Source organism: Typopeltis vanoorti, chromosome 2, assembly GCF_054136105.1.
Source record: "Typopeltis vanoorti isolate ZY-2024b chromosome 2, IOZ_Tvanoo_1.0, whole genome shotgun sequence".
NCBI lineage: Eukaryota > Metazoa > Arthropoda > Arachnida > Uropygi > Thelyphonidae > Typopeltis > Typopeltis vanoorti.
In genome coordinates this window covers 125,154,957-125,173,083 of record NC_143550.1, presented here as the reverse complement: position 1 = coordinate 125,173,083, position 18,127 = coordinate 125,154,957, and the positions used below count along the sequence as shown (strand labels likewise).

At 37.4% G+C, this 18,127-nt stretch overlaps 1 protein-coding gene across 4 annotated transcripts in view; it reads left to right on the top strand.

Annotated features, from left to right (window-relative positions):
- The first annotated feature begins 6,373 nt into the window (after positions 1 to 6,373).
- Positions 6,374 to 18,127, top strand: part of LOC150109414 (dnaJ homolog subfamily C member 28) — a 120,272-nt gene continuing 108,518 nt past the window's right edge. For 2 of the 4 annotated variants that reach the window (XM_090408064.1, XM_090408038.1), the window contains exon 1: positions 6,388 to 6,490. The gene's annotated coding sequence lies outside the window, so the exon portion shown is untranslated. Of the gene's footprint in view, positions 6,491 to 7,014; positions 7,064 to 18,127 lie in introns of those variants that run through there. The other 2 variants (XM_090408047.1, XM_090408056.1) reach the window with 2 other exon arrangements.

The window sequence follows — 18,127 nt, the reverse complement described above, 5'->3', positions numbered from 1 at the left end:
ATAATCAGAGATAACAGGCGCTAGACCATCGCTAATTATGAACAGCATCCAGACGGATGCTGAAAAGAAGCTGACAAGTGCAAGAACTAAAGATCCTTAATCCTAAAATCATATTTGTTGTATAAAATAAAAATAATAATTATCAGCTAACAACTTTTTGTTACCGTATAGATAGTAGGTGAGGCTGTTTTAGCCCTACCTAACTTTTGGAGACGGAGTGGGCCATTCAATGTCCACTGGTACTCAATCAGATATAGTCGGCCCAAGGCTATCACTAATTAAGCGACACGCACTGAAGAGGCGGCTGAACAATTGTCGCCATTCGTGATCCCTAACCCTAAAAGCATATGTTTAATGTCTGAAATAGTGTGGGTTCTAGGATCGAATTCGAGTTCAGAGGAAGAAAAACTCGACTTTCCGGGGGGAGGGGGGGAACCCGCTTGCCCGTGCCAGAGATCAGCTAGAAAGGTTGAGAAAAAATTTCCCTCTAGTCGCCAACTAGATTCGAAACCAAGAAGTCTTTCTTTGTGCGGTAAAGCGTCGTGATGTACAAATAATAATAATAATAATAATAATAATAATAATAATTTTCACAGCAGAGCATAATTCAGAAATAAGTAGGTCTAGTTTAACCAATTTATTAAATACAGCTAGAGCAGGATCAGATGAAGGGAATGGATTCACGCAATGAAGCTGTTCGATTTTGCCAAGGCATTTAAATAGTACACTCAAGAGGTAATTATACAAATTAAAGCGGCTGATATGCAAAATAGGCTGGTGACACGAAATGGAATGTGGTTTTCAGAAAGGTATCGAGCAGTGATGCCTGGAGGTTCTCAATATATGAGAATGAGGATGACCACTATAGAAGCACAAGATTGTGCTTGAACCGCTCATGTATAATTTATACATTAATCGCATTAGCGATGGTGTGGAGGAAAATATTCAATTATATGCGAAAGCTGAAGAAAGATGATACAGAATATTTCTGAAACAAACCACTTCCAGGCTCACTTGAATAGATTGTTTTTATGATAATGTCATATGGTAATGTAGCAAAGTGCGAGGTTTCGCATTTTGGGTTGATGGTATTGCATTGTATTTTATCAATTGAAATTCAAAGGTAATAGTGAACAGGGAGTTATAGTTTGGAGTAGGAGGCTACATTGATAAGGCGGTTAAATCATCACAAATTATCCTGGAAAGTTACTCCCCTAGATTTTAGCAATACAGGTCACAGAATGTGAAGTACACTCTTTACCAAGACGTTAAAAGAGATAATTAGAGCACAAAACATCTATTGCTTCAGCAAAAGGGCTGAAAAATTATAGATCTAGTAGAAATGTAGTTTCAAAAGACAAATTTCTTGAAGGTTTCTCTGTAGAAGGGAACAGTAGAACAGCCATGGTGGTTGGTCGTCAAGTGAAAGGTATTAAAATAGAAAAGATTCCCTATGGAGCACATCGAAACCGGCGACGATATCTTAATTGTTTCGAAAAAAAGATATCGAAACATTCAAGAAATTAAGAAACAATCAACAACGCAATCACAAGTTCAAAATCCTGCTAGCTCGAGTTCCACACATGAAGCATGTCTGCACATGACAGAATATTCCACTTCTTGAACTAAGTCTCTATTGAACTTCTCAAAACAACCCAGAATCAACGTAAGAGACGGGTGTTAAAAATCAAATGATTTACCACCCTTTCTGTATTGCTTCTATTACATCAAAGTATTCCTCAAGCAGAAGGCTTTACAAAAGCTATTGTTAGCATTCAATATCACTGTTCCTGCAAGATACGCACTTTCATCACTTCAGAGATATGCAGGAACTAATCCAATAGTGCCAATTATCATCATACCGGAGCTTAACACAACACTTAGCCCTGGAAATTGGCTTACCCTAGTCCAGGGGTCTTCAACCTTTGAAACAGTGCAGGCCACATTAAAAATTTCAATGAAGCCCGCAGGCCGCTAAGCTATTCCGCGGTATTTAGAATGGTAAGATGCTTTCTAGATTCACAAGGAACGCTCTGCATTTGATACTTTACATAAAATCCTATAAAATTAAATAAACTCAGCTTTAAGAGCATAGGTAGCAGTCGGGTTCATAATGAGTGAATATAATTAATACTTGAAAAAATATAATTAAATGAAGAAACATTCATTTTTTACAATGTCAATGGAAAACTTGGCAAAATATTTCCTTTATCAGCTTGTCCATCTTGGCATCAATGTTGGAAGACACTATGCTCAGAGTATTCTAGCGATGTTGGCCCATAATCTGAGTTCTTGTCTTGGACGTCACATTCTTCATTCTGCAGAACTGATTACATAAGGATGTACTTCGTAACAAACCGCACATATTCAGAGCATGCCGGGAAGATTAGGGAATGAGTCCTCAGAAATGTAGTCTTTGCAAAATGTAAGGAAGGGCACATCAAATAATTTTTCTCTCAAAGAAGAGTTGTTTTGGAGTTCAAGCAACTCCATTTTACTGACCCTGGCATTTCGGCAGCATTGACACTGAATGGCATTAAAAATAAATCTAAAGAAGACTGTTGGTTACGAAAATGACTAAATCTCTCTTCGAACTCACTTCGAAACACGGCTAATTTTGTAATGTATTCATCAAGAGACGAACAGTTGGACTCAGCGAGAAGCTGAAAATGAGTTAAGCCTTTTTTTTTTCTTTTTTTTTTTTGCGAGTAGTGCCTCCCAAAGTATCATCTTGACCACAAAAGCTTTGATGTGATCAAACAGAGTGTGCACCAGTTGATCTTTGGATTGTAGTCGCGTATTTAGGTCATTCATATGCAACGAGATGTCGCTCATCAAGGCAAAGGCTATCATCCAATTCGGATCGCTGAAATCCGCAATCGGCTTTCGCTTGGTTTGCATAAATTGCTGTATTTCGTTACTTAAAGTCAAAGACACTTTTTCAGAACCTTCCCTCTGCTTAACCAACGCACATCAATAATAAACAACATCGCCGTGATCCGATTCGTACTCTTGGGTTAAAACTTTTGGAATTGACAATGATTCAGTTCTCTTGCCCTAATGATATTTACGACAATCACAATAACTTTCATGTCATTCTCAAATCCAATAGCTTTCGCGCCAAATTCTCCAGGTGGATTAAACAGTGGTAATGTTTACAGTGGCAAAGAAAAATTGGAGAAGAGATGCTTGGTATAACATCAGGAAAGGGACCGCCTGAGGATAAGGAGGCATGGTGGTTGTGGAATGAGGAGGTGCAGTTGGAGATCAAGGAAAAGAATGAGGCAAAGAAAAAATGGGACATGACTGGAACTAGAGCCGACAATGAGGCATATAGATTAGCGAATGCAAAGAGCTGTGGCAAGGGCGAAAGCGAGGGCAGTTGATGAGGTTTATGAAGAACTCGAGAGAAACGGTGGTGAAGCTCAGTTGTTGAGAATAGTGAAAGCCAGAGATAAGGCCTCGAAAGACATAACATCAGTCAACCAGATAAAGGATGCCTCAGAAGTAGTATTACAAGAGGAGGAAAAAATCAGAGGAAGATGGAAAGAATATTTCCGTAAACTACTAAATGAGGAGAATCCGAGAGAGAGGTGTGAGGGTGGAGAGGCAAACGAGAGACCGGTGCAAGACATAAGTAGAGAGGAAGTGGATTGGGTACTAAGAAAAATGAAGAATGGAAAGGCTGTGGGGGCAGACGAGATACCTGGGGAAGTGTGGAAAAGTTTGGGTAGTGAGGGCGTGGATATCGTATGGGATCTGATGAGAAAATAGCCCAACACGAAAAGATACCAGAGGAATGGAGGAAAAGTATTCTCGTCCCAATCTACAAAGGAAGAGGAGATGTTCAAGACTGTGGCAACTATAGAGGGATCAAGGTGATGTCACACACATTGAAGATATGGGAAAGAGTAATTGAAGGAAGGATATGGCAGGCAACGAAAATTGGTGAGGAGCAGTTTGGATTTATGCCAGGAAGAGGGACAACGGATGCGATATTTGCGCTAAGGCGATTGATGGAGAAATATAGAGAGATGCAAGTGGAGCTGCACATGGTGTTTATAGACCTGGAAAAGGCATACGACAGAGTGGCTAGGCAGGAGGTATGGAGGTGTATGAGGAAGAAGGGGGTATCGGAGAAGTACGTGAGGTTGGTGAAGGAGATGTATGAGGGAACAGAAACTCAGGTCAAGTCTAGTGGCAGCATGACAGAAGGGTTCCCCATTGTCGTAGGGCTACACCAAGGGTCAGTTCTGAGCCCCTACCTCTTTGACCTGGTCATGGATGTACTAGTGGAGGATGTCAAGAAGGAGGCACCATGGAGCATGCTGTTTGCCAACGACAATATTCTAAGCGAATCATCCCGAGAGAAACTTGAAAATACCCTGGAAGTGTGGAGAAAGGCATTGGAGAAGAGAGGCATGAGAATTAACCAGGTGAAAACTGAATATATGTCAACGGGGAGTGACGAGGATATGATAATACGACATCAGGGTGGAAGGCTAATTTCAGGGAAGAAATTCAAGTACCTTGGGTCGGTTGTCGAGAGGAATGGTGACTTGGATGAGGAAATACAGCACCGAATAACATGCGGTTGGATGAACTGGAGGAAGATGAGCAGGTCCTGTGCGACAAAAGGGTGAGTTGTAAGAGGAAACAAAAGCTGTATAAGATGGTGGTGAGGCTGGCGATGCTCCATGGTGCGGAGACATGGCCTATAACAAAGGCACAGGAGAGGAAGATGGAGGTAGCGGAGATGCGGATGTTGAGATGGATGAGTGATGTGACAAAGAAGGACAGGATAAGGAATGACTACATCAGAGGGACGGTTAAGGTGGAACCCATTGGCAAGAAGATACAAGAAACAAGAAAGTAGGCTGAGGTGGTTCGGACATGTAGAGAGGAAGGGTGAGGAGTATGTTGGTAAACGAGTGTAGTATATGGAGTTGGAGGGAAAGGAGGAAAAGAGGCAGGCCCAAGCTCAGGTGGAGGGATAAGGTGACAGAGGATCTTAGGGAGAGAGGATGGAGTCCGTGGGATACGGCATAGTGAAAGAAGAAGAATAAGAACAAGTGCCGCCATCTCGTGTGCCTAACGCTAAGACATTATATTTAAGGTTTCTAAGATCAATTTCTTGGGTTTACGGGATGAAAAACTCGAGTTTCCAGGTGAAAAAATTCGCCCAACGTACGTAAACACTTTGTGAAGTTATTGAAACCGAAAAGAATGTATTTTAAAAAATGAAAACAGGAAATATACACTTTTAAAAGCTTAGCATGGATGTTGTATTTCTATATTAAAACTGAAGAAGAGAGACTACATGGATCTGAGTCTAGTTACCAAGTATCGAAACAAGCCCTGTGTAGCTCGGTGGAAGTTGCGATTGCATTGACAATGTTAGACCACTCAAAGAAAGACATAAGTTCAATTCTACTTGCGATTAAAGTAAGTATTTTTTTATAATTGTTTCTTTCCCATGTTCTCTGGATAGTCTATCTTTGGGAAGCAGGTTTTGATTTTGGAAACTTGGTTTGTCTGTCACTATTTCAGGCAATAAGAATACGTTATTGCCTGAAATATTGTGTTAGGGTTCACGAGATGGGTATTCTTCTCTGCTGTATCTTTACTGGATGCTACTTAAAATTAGTGATAGTCTTGGGCCACCAATCTCTGATTGGCTGCTGTTGGAGATTGAATTGTCTATTCAGTCTCCACATGTGAGATAGGGCAAAATCGCCTTGTCCTTTCCCTTTAAAGGAATAAAAGGCGTTAACGAAACTACCAAAACATTTGTATCTTTTTCCCCCCTTTTTTCTACTTTTTTTGCTGTGTGCAGAGCGTCAATCTTTGGACTAGCAACAGAGTTTTTACTCTCCAGAGATATCCAGATTTTGTTGTTGCAATTCAATAAAATTCAGAATAGAACACACTCGAATACCCACAGATCACTATAATTTAGGAATAAGAAATACCTGTCTTGACAGTATACTATGGAAATACATCCCACCTATGCGAAAGTGAGAGGTGATGTTGAACTTCCTACAGCCTCCCATTAAATCTCTCTGGGGAATGAAATGTTTTAGGTTATTTCTTATGCAGGTTATTAGGAGTTCGTGTCTTTTATTATTGTGATATCACGATAGTGCATACTGTTTTGTGTATTAAGCTCTTTAATTTGTTCAATAATTCTTTATCCCCTCAGACGTCAGTAAGAAAATAGTGAAGAAATTAGCTAACAATAAAGAATTAAAAAGTAGCAAACAATAAAACAATGAAGACATTAACTAGCAGTTACTTTCGCAACATTTTATAATGACTGTAAATTAACAAAATCAGGTCTCTGGAAATATGTGCTGATGGTGGGCGGTAGATGGCTTTGTGTAGTTGGAGAAAGAAGTTGGGGAGACGGTGAGTCGGATGGCATGTATAAGTCCGTGTCTTTAAAAAATTGAAAATCATTGCCTTAAGGAGACCTTATACAACACTGCCAGTAATCATCTGCACTATTACCTTATTATATTTCTTTTAGGATAACATTTTTAAATACCGATAACACTGTAATTAATAACAGAAGACTGCATGAAAAATAAGACTTGTGCAGGCAGGGGATGTTAACTGAGAGAACTCGAAAATCCCTATATCATGTACATCAGTAATTTCGTTTTTCATGAAACTTCGAGAAATGCCACTATTCGTTTTCATTTTATGATGTTAAGTGCAGATTAAACAGCATATGTTTTACTAAGCAACAAAGCCAAACATAATTAACATTCTTATCAGAATTAAGATAAAATTAATTATGGAAAGGATCCATCGTTTAATAAAGAAACATTTCTTTCTTTTTTTTAAATCACACTAATGTGATGCAATGTTGTAATGTTTATTTATTTATAATGTAAATTGTGGTACTAAGGAGAGAAATGAGTGAAAATTTAGTAGCAATACTAAATTGTCTCTCGTTTTCATTTATCATACTTATGATAAATGAAATTTTCGATGTATCATTAAATAACCCACATGTTTATAAACGAGATTTCACTGGACATTTAGAAAATATTTATTGGTATGTTGGCATCTTAGTATTTTGTGTACAGGAAGGGGATTTTTCAAAATGTAGCCAGTGTATCGTTAGTTGTCTGCAAATAGCGAAACTAGTAATTTGCCTATAAACAAAAGTTTTCTTGTTTACATACCTGTATTTAGTTAATGTTTACTTTATTGTGTAAAATTAAGTTGAGAGAGAGTCATGATTACAGGAAAATTATGCATAAGCCGTATAAGTGTTTAACGTGATTTTAAATGCATATGTATTTGAAAATAAATGCAAGTTTTAGAAAATTTAATTTTAAAACCAAATTATGAAGTTCCAGTCATAAAGTTATAACTGTCCATTTGTGAGCATGTCTATGCATGGATCTGGTGGAAATGGCTTCATTCAAAAATATGTTTATTTTTATTATTATTATTTTTTTATTTTTTAGAAAGATGGAATACCTTGCTTGGAAACAAGTCAAGACACTGTAGTGTGTGAGGAACAAACAGCCACGGCACCCACCTGAATAAGATATAGGCCCTCCTTTTGATGCGATGATTGCAGCAGTTCTATAGAGCATACTTTCCACAACTGTACGATAATGATCAATGGGAGTTTTGGACCACTCTTCCTCTAGGCATATAATGTGGTCCTGAACGAGGGATGGAAGTCCCTTGATCTCACTCGATGCTCCAGTTCATCCCACAGCTGTTCAGTAGGTCGAGGGCAGGGCTCTGTGAAGACCAGTCAAGTGTGATGACATTCATGTCTGCAAACCACGCAATCACCGCACAGCCTTTTGACATGGTGCATTGTCTTGCTGAAAGAGACAATGGTCACTTCTGTAGAAATGCTACAAAGTAGAAATCATTACATTTTCCAGAATGTTCAGATATATATTGGAGTTCAGTGTTTGTGGCACCACAAACAGAGGTCCAAGGCAAAAACAGGAATATACCATCACATGTCCACTGCCGAATGGGATTATGCCCTCTGGTAAGAAACATTCGAGCATTTGCCACACCGACCCATCTGATCAATAGAGGGTATAGTCCCTTCATCACTCCATAACACAGCCTTCCAAACTTCCATGTTCCAGTGTACTCGCTCTTTGCACCACTGAAGACAATTCTGCATGTTGCTTTGGGTAATTGTGAGGCTTGCATATTGGTCCTACCATGAAAACCCATGTTGTGAGCCCTCAATCTTTGTACAGATTCATGTTCCAGTCAATGCCTGGCACTCCACATTCTGCATATTGGCCAATGAATGGCAGTTTTTTTACATATTATCCTTCGTAGTACCCCTACAGTCACATTTGACAAGTGTGGTGGGTTGTCCAGTGCTGGTAGCACTTGCAGTTGACTTCCTTCTCAGTATGGTATCACTGACTGTTGAAATGGAATGGCTTCATTTTTCAATAATTTGATGAACAGATAGACCTGTACCATGGCATCCTATCACAATGCCCCTTTCAAGCTCCATCAGTTCCCTTCTTGCAGCCATTTCAACCAGATACAGTTACAATGAATTGGGAGCAACATCAAATTCCTCCAAATTTTCAAAACTTTATTATATAGACTAAAAACTGTGATTTGTTACATGACATGGTGCACCTTGCCCATGGGGATGTCCATTGATTTTTTTCTATGCAGTGTGTTTATATATATATATATATATATATATATATATATATAGTCCATTTGGTTAGCCTAGTGGCTTTGCAACCATATGCCTGGGGAAGGAGTGTCCTAGGTTCGATTCTCATTAACGACGTGAGGAGCTTAAGAATCTTCCTCGCCCATAGCCAAGTTAGCTGGTCTTGGGCGTGGACAGCAGAGTCTTTTCTGCCAGTTTATGTGGGATTTTTCATCCTGCAAGCAGGCCAAACCGGTCCCGTGAACATACACGGATTACAGTCAGGAATACTGACCCAGCCATAGGTCTGATTTGTAAGCTATGTCAGTTCCGAAGCCCAGATAAAATTTGGGGGAACTGTACCGTATCTTCCCATAAAAGGAAACTTATGGTTGCTGTATCATCATATGATAATTAATTAATTAATATATATATATATATATATATATATATACATTTAAAATTTTGCACAGAAATTCAATTGACTGGAAATTAGAGATGCCATCTGTTCCATTTGATAAAACATTAACATGTTGCTTTTAATTTTAGAAGGTGGGTTTCAACAATCCTTAGTTCATGCTAAGAAAAGTATGATAGGTTTACAACATTTTATGGATGGGACTTGAAATTATATATATATATATTTTAAATAACTCATCATCATCATCCTTTCAGGGATTTAGGTCCAATGGTCTGTTCTGGTCTCATTATATCTTTTCCATGGTCATCCCTGATGTCTGTCTTCGGTTGGATAGTCTTCAACTATCCATTTCTGTCATTATGTTCAATCCACTTCTTTCAGTATATGTATGCTTTGTTGAATACTGAGTCTATTTTTAGTTCATATATTTCTTGCTTCTTTTTTTGTCCCATTTTGAGTATTGCTTGCTGTAGGAATTTCATTTTTATTCTTTTTTTTTTTTTTTTTTTATTCTACAGTTTTTATGGTCCACAATTCCCTTCTATACAGTAGAGAATGTCTTGCCAAAAACTTTATAAACTTGTTCATGAATGCTTTTGAACTTGCTTGAAGTAGACTTGAAAATATTATTGATTATCTCTATTAATCTCTAGAAATTTGAAATTTTGATATCAATGTCAGATCTTTTGTTTATGATACAGCATATCCAAAGTACTTGAAGCAGTTAATTTGTTCTAAAATTTCATTTTCAATCAAGATTTTACTTCTGACTGGAAATGGTCCTGTGAATCCTCTATAGTGGAAGAACAACGCTATATTGTACCCTTTGATTGGAAAAGATCCAAGTTCTTGAAAGTTTTTTTTTTCTTTTTCAATTGAAGGTAAGTTAGCCAATCTCATACTGAAGTAGCAGGGATTTAGTCATCCTACATACAGATAAATAGGCAAGGGAAACACATGCATTTTACAGACAAAAAATGCTAGTTGTGGTGGTGGGTGGGCATTTGATGGAGTTGTGTTTGTAGATGATGATGGTAGTGGTGTTCTGTGTACTTGATGGATTAAGTAGTGGAGACAGAGAGTGTAGGATAGAGTGCCTTCCCAGCATGAGTGCCCCCTTCCTTGGAGGTGTCACATAATAATAATTTTTGCTTTGTCTGTTGATATTTGCATTCCAAACTCTTTAGCAAATATGTTTAAGGAGTATATTGATTTCTGGAGTTCATCTTCATGTATAAGGCACTAGAGAAGAATAGAGATCTGCAAGTTGTCCAACTGTGTCATGCAGACTGCAGACAAGAGTATACAAAAGAACATACAGATGGATTATTATGTCTGTATATGAATGCTTGGAGTATCAGAAACAAAGGGGTAGAGTTTGTTGCCTTAGTCAATATGTTGGGACCTCAAATTATAGGCATTAGTGACCTGTCTATTAGAATCAGACATACAGACACTATTTTTAGGAAGGATAGAGAGGATAGGAGAGGACCTGCTGCTAATGGTATTGGATGGCTTGAATCCAGTTAGAGTTATGACCTATGATTGTAGTACTCCTACTAACAGTATTTCATGTGGCAGTGTGTTTGAAACCATCTGGTGTCAGGTGGAATCTAACAAGATCAGTTATATAGTGGGTGTTGTTACAGACCTGATGGATCGGTTGGGGAGGCTTTAATTATCCAAATATTGATTGGGTAGCAGTAGAATCTCATGAGAAGAATGAAAATGCAGTTATTGAGCTGTTGCAGGACAACTTCCTCAAGCAGCATGTGACAGAAGGAACTCGAGGTTAAAGAGTGTTAGATTTGATTATAGTGTTGGAGGGTGTTTCAGTTAAAGATGTAACTATTCTGCCTCCAGTTGGTGACAGTGATCATTCAGTACTCACTTGGAAAGTGACTAAGTTTATGATTGTTCCATTCAGAAAAAGTTACATGCTGAACTACAGAGCAGGAAATTATGACAAACTAAGGAGTATACTGATTTTGGTGGAATGGAATCAGTTTGCTGGATGGGAAGAATATCAACAGTACATGAGAAGCATTTAAACAATACTTAAATGATGTGATATCAAAATGTGTCCCGAGAGTTCAAAGAATAAATAGGGTAGGAGTCAAATGGACGTGTAATCTTATTAAGCAAGAGATTCGTAAGAAAAGGATGACGTGCAAGGAATACCTTGAGCATAGAATGATGTCCATTATGAAAATTATAAGCAGCAGGCTAGAATAGTCACAACTGATGCATGGAAACTAAAGTCTGAGTATGAAAAGAAACTGGCTTTGCATGCTAAAGACAACCCACAAAAATTCTATTGATATGCTGCAAGTAAAAGAAAGAATGAATATGAAAGAATAACTCTTCTAAATACAGATCACGTGAGAGTTACTGATGCAGAAGAGGTTGTTCAACTGAGTGCCCTTTTGTTAAAGCTATCAACCTGGTGTACATGACATTCAGCTCAATGCTACTTCTTCACTCGATGAAGAATCTCGGGTGTATGAGGACGAGGTATTAGAGCTGTTGTGCAAACCGAATAAGAATTCAGCAATAATGACTTAAGGGATATCAGCACGTGTACTAAAAGAGTGTTCAGCTGAACTGGTCATTCCTTTGACCAGACTGTTTAATATGAGTCTCAGAACAGGGAAAATTCCACCAGAATGGAAAGAATGTATGGTAATTCCATTGCGCAAAGAACGATGTATCCAACTATCAACCAATTAGTATCTCAGGAGTGATGGCGAAGATTTTGGAAAAATTATTATTATTATTTAGGACTCCAAGGAGTCAAAAGACTCATCGTGGGAGGTCCCTCCTCCTAGGAAACACAAAGTCTATCATACCTCCTTAAACTCATTGACCATTCTCGCTCTCACCACTCTATCAGGCAATGCATTCCATGTTTCAACCACCCTCCACGCAAAGAAACCACTCCTTACCCTTTTGCTCACAGTTTCCTTTTGTAACTTCCAGGGATGGCCCCTTGTCATCACTCCTTTCTGCTGTTCGACCAAGCAAAAGAACTTCCCAGTGTCAACCCTGTAATCACCTCTCAATTGCTTAAAAATCTCAATCATATCCCCTCTCCTTCTTCTATCCACCAAACTTTGCAGTCCACATTCCCTCAGCCGATCCTCATAACTAACATTGTACGGTCCTGAAACTGTCTTTGTTATCCGCCTTTGTACCCTTTCCACAGTTAATTTATCTCCCTCAAATCCTGGGGACCAAATCTGAGAACAATAGTCCAAGTGTGGTCTGATCAGGGTCTTATACATTGGAATGGTAACTTTTGTTTGAGGCTTACACGGTGATACGAATACATTTTTGGAAAATTATGGAGACAACTACTGTGTTTGAGTAAAACTTTAGTTTAATATAAACGTTTAGTTTAATAAAATTTAATAAAATTTAGTTTAATTAAACTGACACCCCGTTCATTAAACTAAATATTAATATTAAACTAAAGTTTTACTCAAACACGGTAATTGTCTCCATAATTTTCCAGGAATGATAACTCTTTTATCTCTGCAGGTCAGCATCCTTCTCATTATTGCAGCAATCCTGTGTTGCCTTCACCACCTTTGTAATATGTCCCTTGAATTTCAGATTTCTATCCATCAACCCCAGATCTCTTGTCTCCCCTATTTCCTCCAGTATATCTCCTCCAATAGAGTATGCAGCATTCCATCAATGTGTCCCAAACCTCAAGACCCTATATTTTGCTGCATTAAACTGACATCCCCATTCATTTGCCCATTATTCTAGCATATTCAAATCCTCTTGCATGACTACTACATCTGTACTATTACTAATAACCCTTCCCAGCTTCTTATCATCCACAAACAACTGAATATCCCCCTGCAATCCACTGAAAATGTCATTGATATGAAGATTAAACAATAAAGGTCCCAGTACTGAGCCCTGTGGGACCTCCACTTGTAACCCTCTGCCTCCTTGAAACTGCCCCACCATACACAACTCTCCGATACCCATCGGACAGCCAATCCTGAATCCAAACCCATGTGCTGCAACTTAAATATCAGCTTATCATGTGGCACCCTGTCAAATGCTTTGCCAAATCCAAAAAAAATGGCAGTATATGCCTTTCTCTCATCTACTGCTCTTGTAACTTTATTATAAAAGCTAGCATATTACTAAAACAAGAGCACCCCCCCCCTCACAAATCCATGTTGACTCTCACAGATAACATTACCCTCATCTGCTCAATGTTGTATACAGTCCCTAACTAATTTCTACAATATCTTAACAACTACTGATGACAAACAAACTGGCCTATAATTAGATTGGTTAGGGCTTGCATTCAGAAATGGGTTGACAGTGAATCTGTACTTTGCAATGAGGAACATGGGTTTACTAAGGGAAGGTCATGTTTTAGCAACTTGCTCACATTCTATAACAATGTTACCATTGAACTAGACAATGGGAATGGATACACCATGATACTTTTGGATTTTACTAAGGCTTTTGGCAGAATACAGCATGTTAGATTTTTGCATACATTGGAAAATATGGGTTTGGGTTATAGAATGTTAGTGTGGATAAGAGGATAGGATGGCTGACTGACAGATATCAAAAAGTGGTATATGGGGGATGCGAGTCTGTAAGATTTAAGGTAACCAGTGGTGTACCACAAGGATCATGCTACATTAGGATGCAACAGCTTGTGAGAAAGGGAACTGTGATCTGGAGTGGTTTCAGTGTGTTGAAAATAACAGGTGACTAAATTCCAGCCTTGTGAAGTGATGTTCTAGCTACATGGTTCTCATAATCTCTGCACTGCATGTTAACCCATAGACCTCTCTATATTTGTAAATAGAGAGAGAGTGAGTTGGCTGCACGTAGTGCCACTAATGGAACCAGGCTTGCAAATCTGTGGTGTGTGGAAGTTAACAGTAGTTATGGCAAGTTGTTGCAGTAAGCACTAAGAGATACAGTGGAAGACCTAGAGCACTGGTGGCCCACCTTTTATAGTTCATGAGTCAATTTTTTCATGTTTTAGTTAAAATGCGCCATATAAACTTATACCACTTTTCAGCCCTTTTAAAATATGGTAATATGGATATATTTAACAGTTATGTATAAAATGATTTATTATATATATGGTAATATAGACACTTTTAGCAGTTTTAAATAAAAGGATTTCATATAAAGACAAGATAAACATTAATTATTTTATTGAGACTTTTGAAATTGCTTTGCTTTTGCTAAGCTTGTAATGTTTGGAGTTAAATTGGTTACAGAAAGCATGAAACAGTTTTTCAAATTTGAATCAGTCAGTCACGACCGTAGTTTGTTCTTAATAATTTTCATTGATGAAAATGCTTGTTCGCATCTGCATGTAGTTCCATAACGACAGATATAACTCTGAGCAAATTTTCTCATTTCTGGAAAATGTTCACAGGGCAACGATCGCCAGAAATTAATTATATCAGAAGCATCTGGGAGTGATGGAAGTTCATTAAATTTCATTTTCAATAAAGAATTGGTTTTGAGATCAATAAGTTCCGTTTGTATGTTACTAGGCATTGTCAAGATTTTTTGTTCAGTAAGTGAAAAGGGATTTATAAATGCAAGTATGCAGTCTTCTTCTTTGGCAAAATCGCTAAAACGACTGTTAAAGGACTCTTGCAATAATCTGAGTTTCTCAGTATATTCTGTAAAGTTGCCATTATCTTCAACAGATTCACTGTGTTCTTTTAAATGTGTGAAATTGACTTAAATTCCCATTTTCTAACTGGGAGATGAACAGTTTTAATTTCATTTTGAATGCACTGATGTCATTTACTAAGCTAGGAAATAATTTGTTCTTGCCCTGCAGTTTCAAATTTAGATCATCGAGGTGGCTGATAACATCAACTAAAAATGCTAAATCAAATAGCCATTTCTCATCACAGACAGGGCTTTTTCCTCATGCAGCTCATCCTTCTCTTCCAGAAAATTACAAATACTTTCTTTCAGCTTTCAAAATCTACTGAGAACTTGTTCTTTAGAAAGCCAGTGCCTCACAATGAAGGATAAGATCACCATATTCCATATCTAGCAGTTCACAATATTCTCTGAGTTCTCTTCTGTTTAACCCTCTTGCTCTAATTTTATTCACACACTTTACAACTGGTATCATAACATGCTTCAAATTTAGAGTTTTTCCATACAGAGATTCTTCATGTATAATACAGTGATACTTTAGTAGAGAATGACCTAAAAACCTTTCAAGTAAAGTTACAGTCACAGAAACTCTACCTACCATTGACGGTGCTCCATCAGTGCAAAACTGATGAGCTTACTAGAATCTAGTTGTTGATTTTATAGACATGACTTTACTTTGTCAAATATCTAACCCTCTGGTTTTTCCATGAAGTGACTCAAGACCGATAAGTTCTTCAAAGATGTTAAAATTACCATCAATTCCTCTTATAAAAATGCTTAATTGGGCTACATCACATATGTCAGCAGATTAGAAAGAACAAGCATGAACATGGTCTTTCAATTGCTCAGTAACATCATGGGAAAGTTCTTTGATGCATCTTGTAATTGTTTGCTTGGACAGAGCAATTTGGCTTACTCTTCTTTCAACATTCTTATCACCAAGACATTTTGCAAATTTTTCGAGACAGGGCTTAACAACTTACTCTCCATCAGAGAAAGGCTTTTGTTTTTTAGCCAGTACAAAGGCAATTTCATAAGATGCCTCCAGCATTGCCACACAAATATCTTTTGTCTCTTTTTTATTTCTTCCTTTTTCTTAACCACATATTCTTTCCACAACTCAGACCCTGGAACTAACTTCAGTTTTTCTTCTGATTCTGCTTGATGTTTTCTATAGTGTGTTAAGATCATATCTTCTATTATCTGAGAGAGTGATTTCACAAACAATGCACAACGGTTTTCCTGAAGGACCCGCAATAAATAAGAACTCATTTTCCCACAGTTCATTAAACTGGCGCTTGCTAACACCTTCTGCTTTTCTTTCGCAAAGTAATGGGTAACTGACTGTAAAAAAAAATTATTTCAAATAGTAAAGCTTATTATTAAATAATTTATTTAACTTATTTTATCGTTTTAAACATTATGAACATTCAAAAACAGTTCTACAAGTTTAAGATAAGATTCCTGTTTTCATGAAGGCCTAATACAGTTCTATAAGTTTAAAAATTATATATATATTTTTTTCAATGGAGAGTTTCGTCTCTCTCTCGTAATATATTATGTCCAATGAAATATGAGATCGCTTCCTGCCATAAAAAAGTCGATCAGCTGGCAATCGCACACGCACACAACCCAAACATCCTCATTACGAAAGCTTTGCTGATGATCAGTTAAATTTTAGGAATAAACCTACTATACATAAATAAAAAGGAAAGATATCGTATAAAAAAAAAACATACACATACAAATACACCGAATAATTGCAGGTTTCAGTAATCAGCAAATTAGGGAAGCGGGCAAGAACTTGACATACACGTTCAAAATGAAAAAATTTATTTTTAAATTTAATGAAAACAGAAATCTTATCTTAAACTTAAAGAATTGTTAATAAAAACATATAAGTTCGAAAACACAGAATTATTTACTCACATCGAATCAGAAGTTCATCGAATGTTATGACACGAGAGTCAGCTGTAAACTGATTGAGTAACTGGTGATGCATGTCAGCATTTGCCCGGTGCCTGTTGCTTCAAGATCAAACAAGTATAATAAATGCGCACTCTAGAATTCAGTGGTAGGTTAATTGTGTGTTTATATATACAGTCATACCCCGAAGTTACGCGATAGGTGGGACCAACAAAAAGCGCATAAGTTGAATTCGTGTAACTCGGGGTATAATTTTGCAGGTAATTTATATATACAAACATACAATTGGGACCAAAGGTTTACAAAAACACCTATATTTTTTAAGAAATATAATCATAATTGTAGTTTTTCATACATTAAAAAAAAAGAAAGTTATTCTGAATTTTATGAAACCATAAAATCTATTAGATTTTATGGGTTCATAAAATCTAATAGACTCGTCTGACGGCATAATGTCTTTTTCTTGTCATGAAAATCATTATAAATTTCTTCATAGCAAGCTAATGATTTTTTTATTCCTTGCCTTGTGGCTACAATTCATTCCTCGTTAGAATCTATGTCCTCCAAAATCTGTAAACCTTTCTTTTATGATTGTTCTTATTGTGGATTCCTGTAGATCGAATGCTAGCTCACAAATTTTCATTCTGCCTTCAAAATCCTTAATGATGTTGAGTTTTGCTTCCAAAGTCAATGTTTTTCTTTTCTTGCTAGCAAGAAAAAAAAAACATTGTGCTGTAGAAGCTGTAGAAGAATCGGACTTGCTTCTTTTGGATGACATTATTATTTTTTATGTGATAAAATTTTTATCAAGAACATAACATTAAACAATCGCAAGGTTCGTAGACTATAAAAATCGTGTATGAATGGAGACCACACGAAACACGTCAGTGCTTGTTCACAGCATGTGCAACACTGGCGAATGCAGCCGGTGCCGGAAAGATACGACTAGTGGTGAGGCGTGAAGTGGGACAGGAATACGTACATATTAGAAACTGCGTAACTCCAGATTTGCATAAGTCGGGATATAAGAAACTGCGTAACTCCAGATTTGCATAAGTCGGGATAGCGTAAGTCGGGGTATGACTGTATATATAAATCGTATACAAAATTTTAAAAAATTTTTCTCTGGGGTTCAGTGCGCTACTTCTAATCATGCAATGCGCCATAGGTTGGCCACTCCTGACCTAGAGGATGCAACAGTAAATTAGCTTTAAGTGCAAATTAGCCCCCCCACAGTACTATGCAGTATAGTCCTGTATAGTATTACATATTAGTGTACAGTATTTGTGTGTGTATATGCATATATATATATCTGATCCACAAATGAAAGGTCACAAGATCCATAGAACATCATTGTTGAAAGTGGGTAAAAGGATAAGAAAAAATTGTTGACATTTTTGAATTATTATTTTATCGCATCTCCATGTCATATT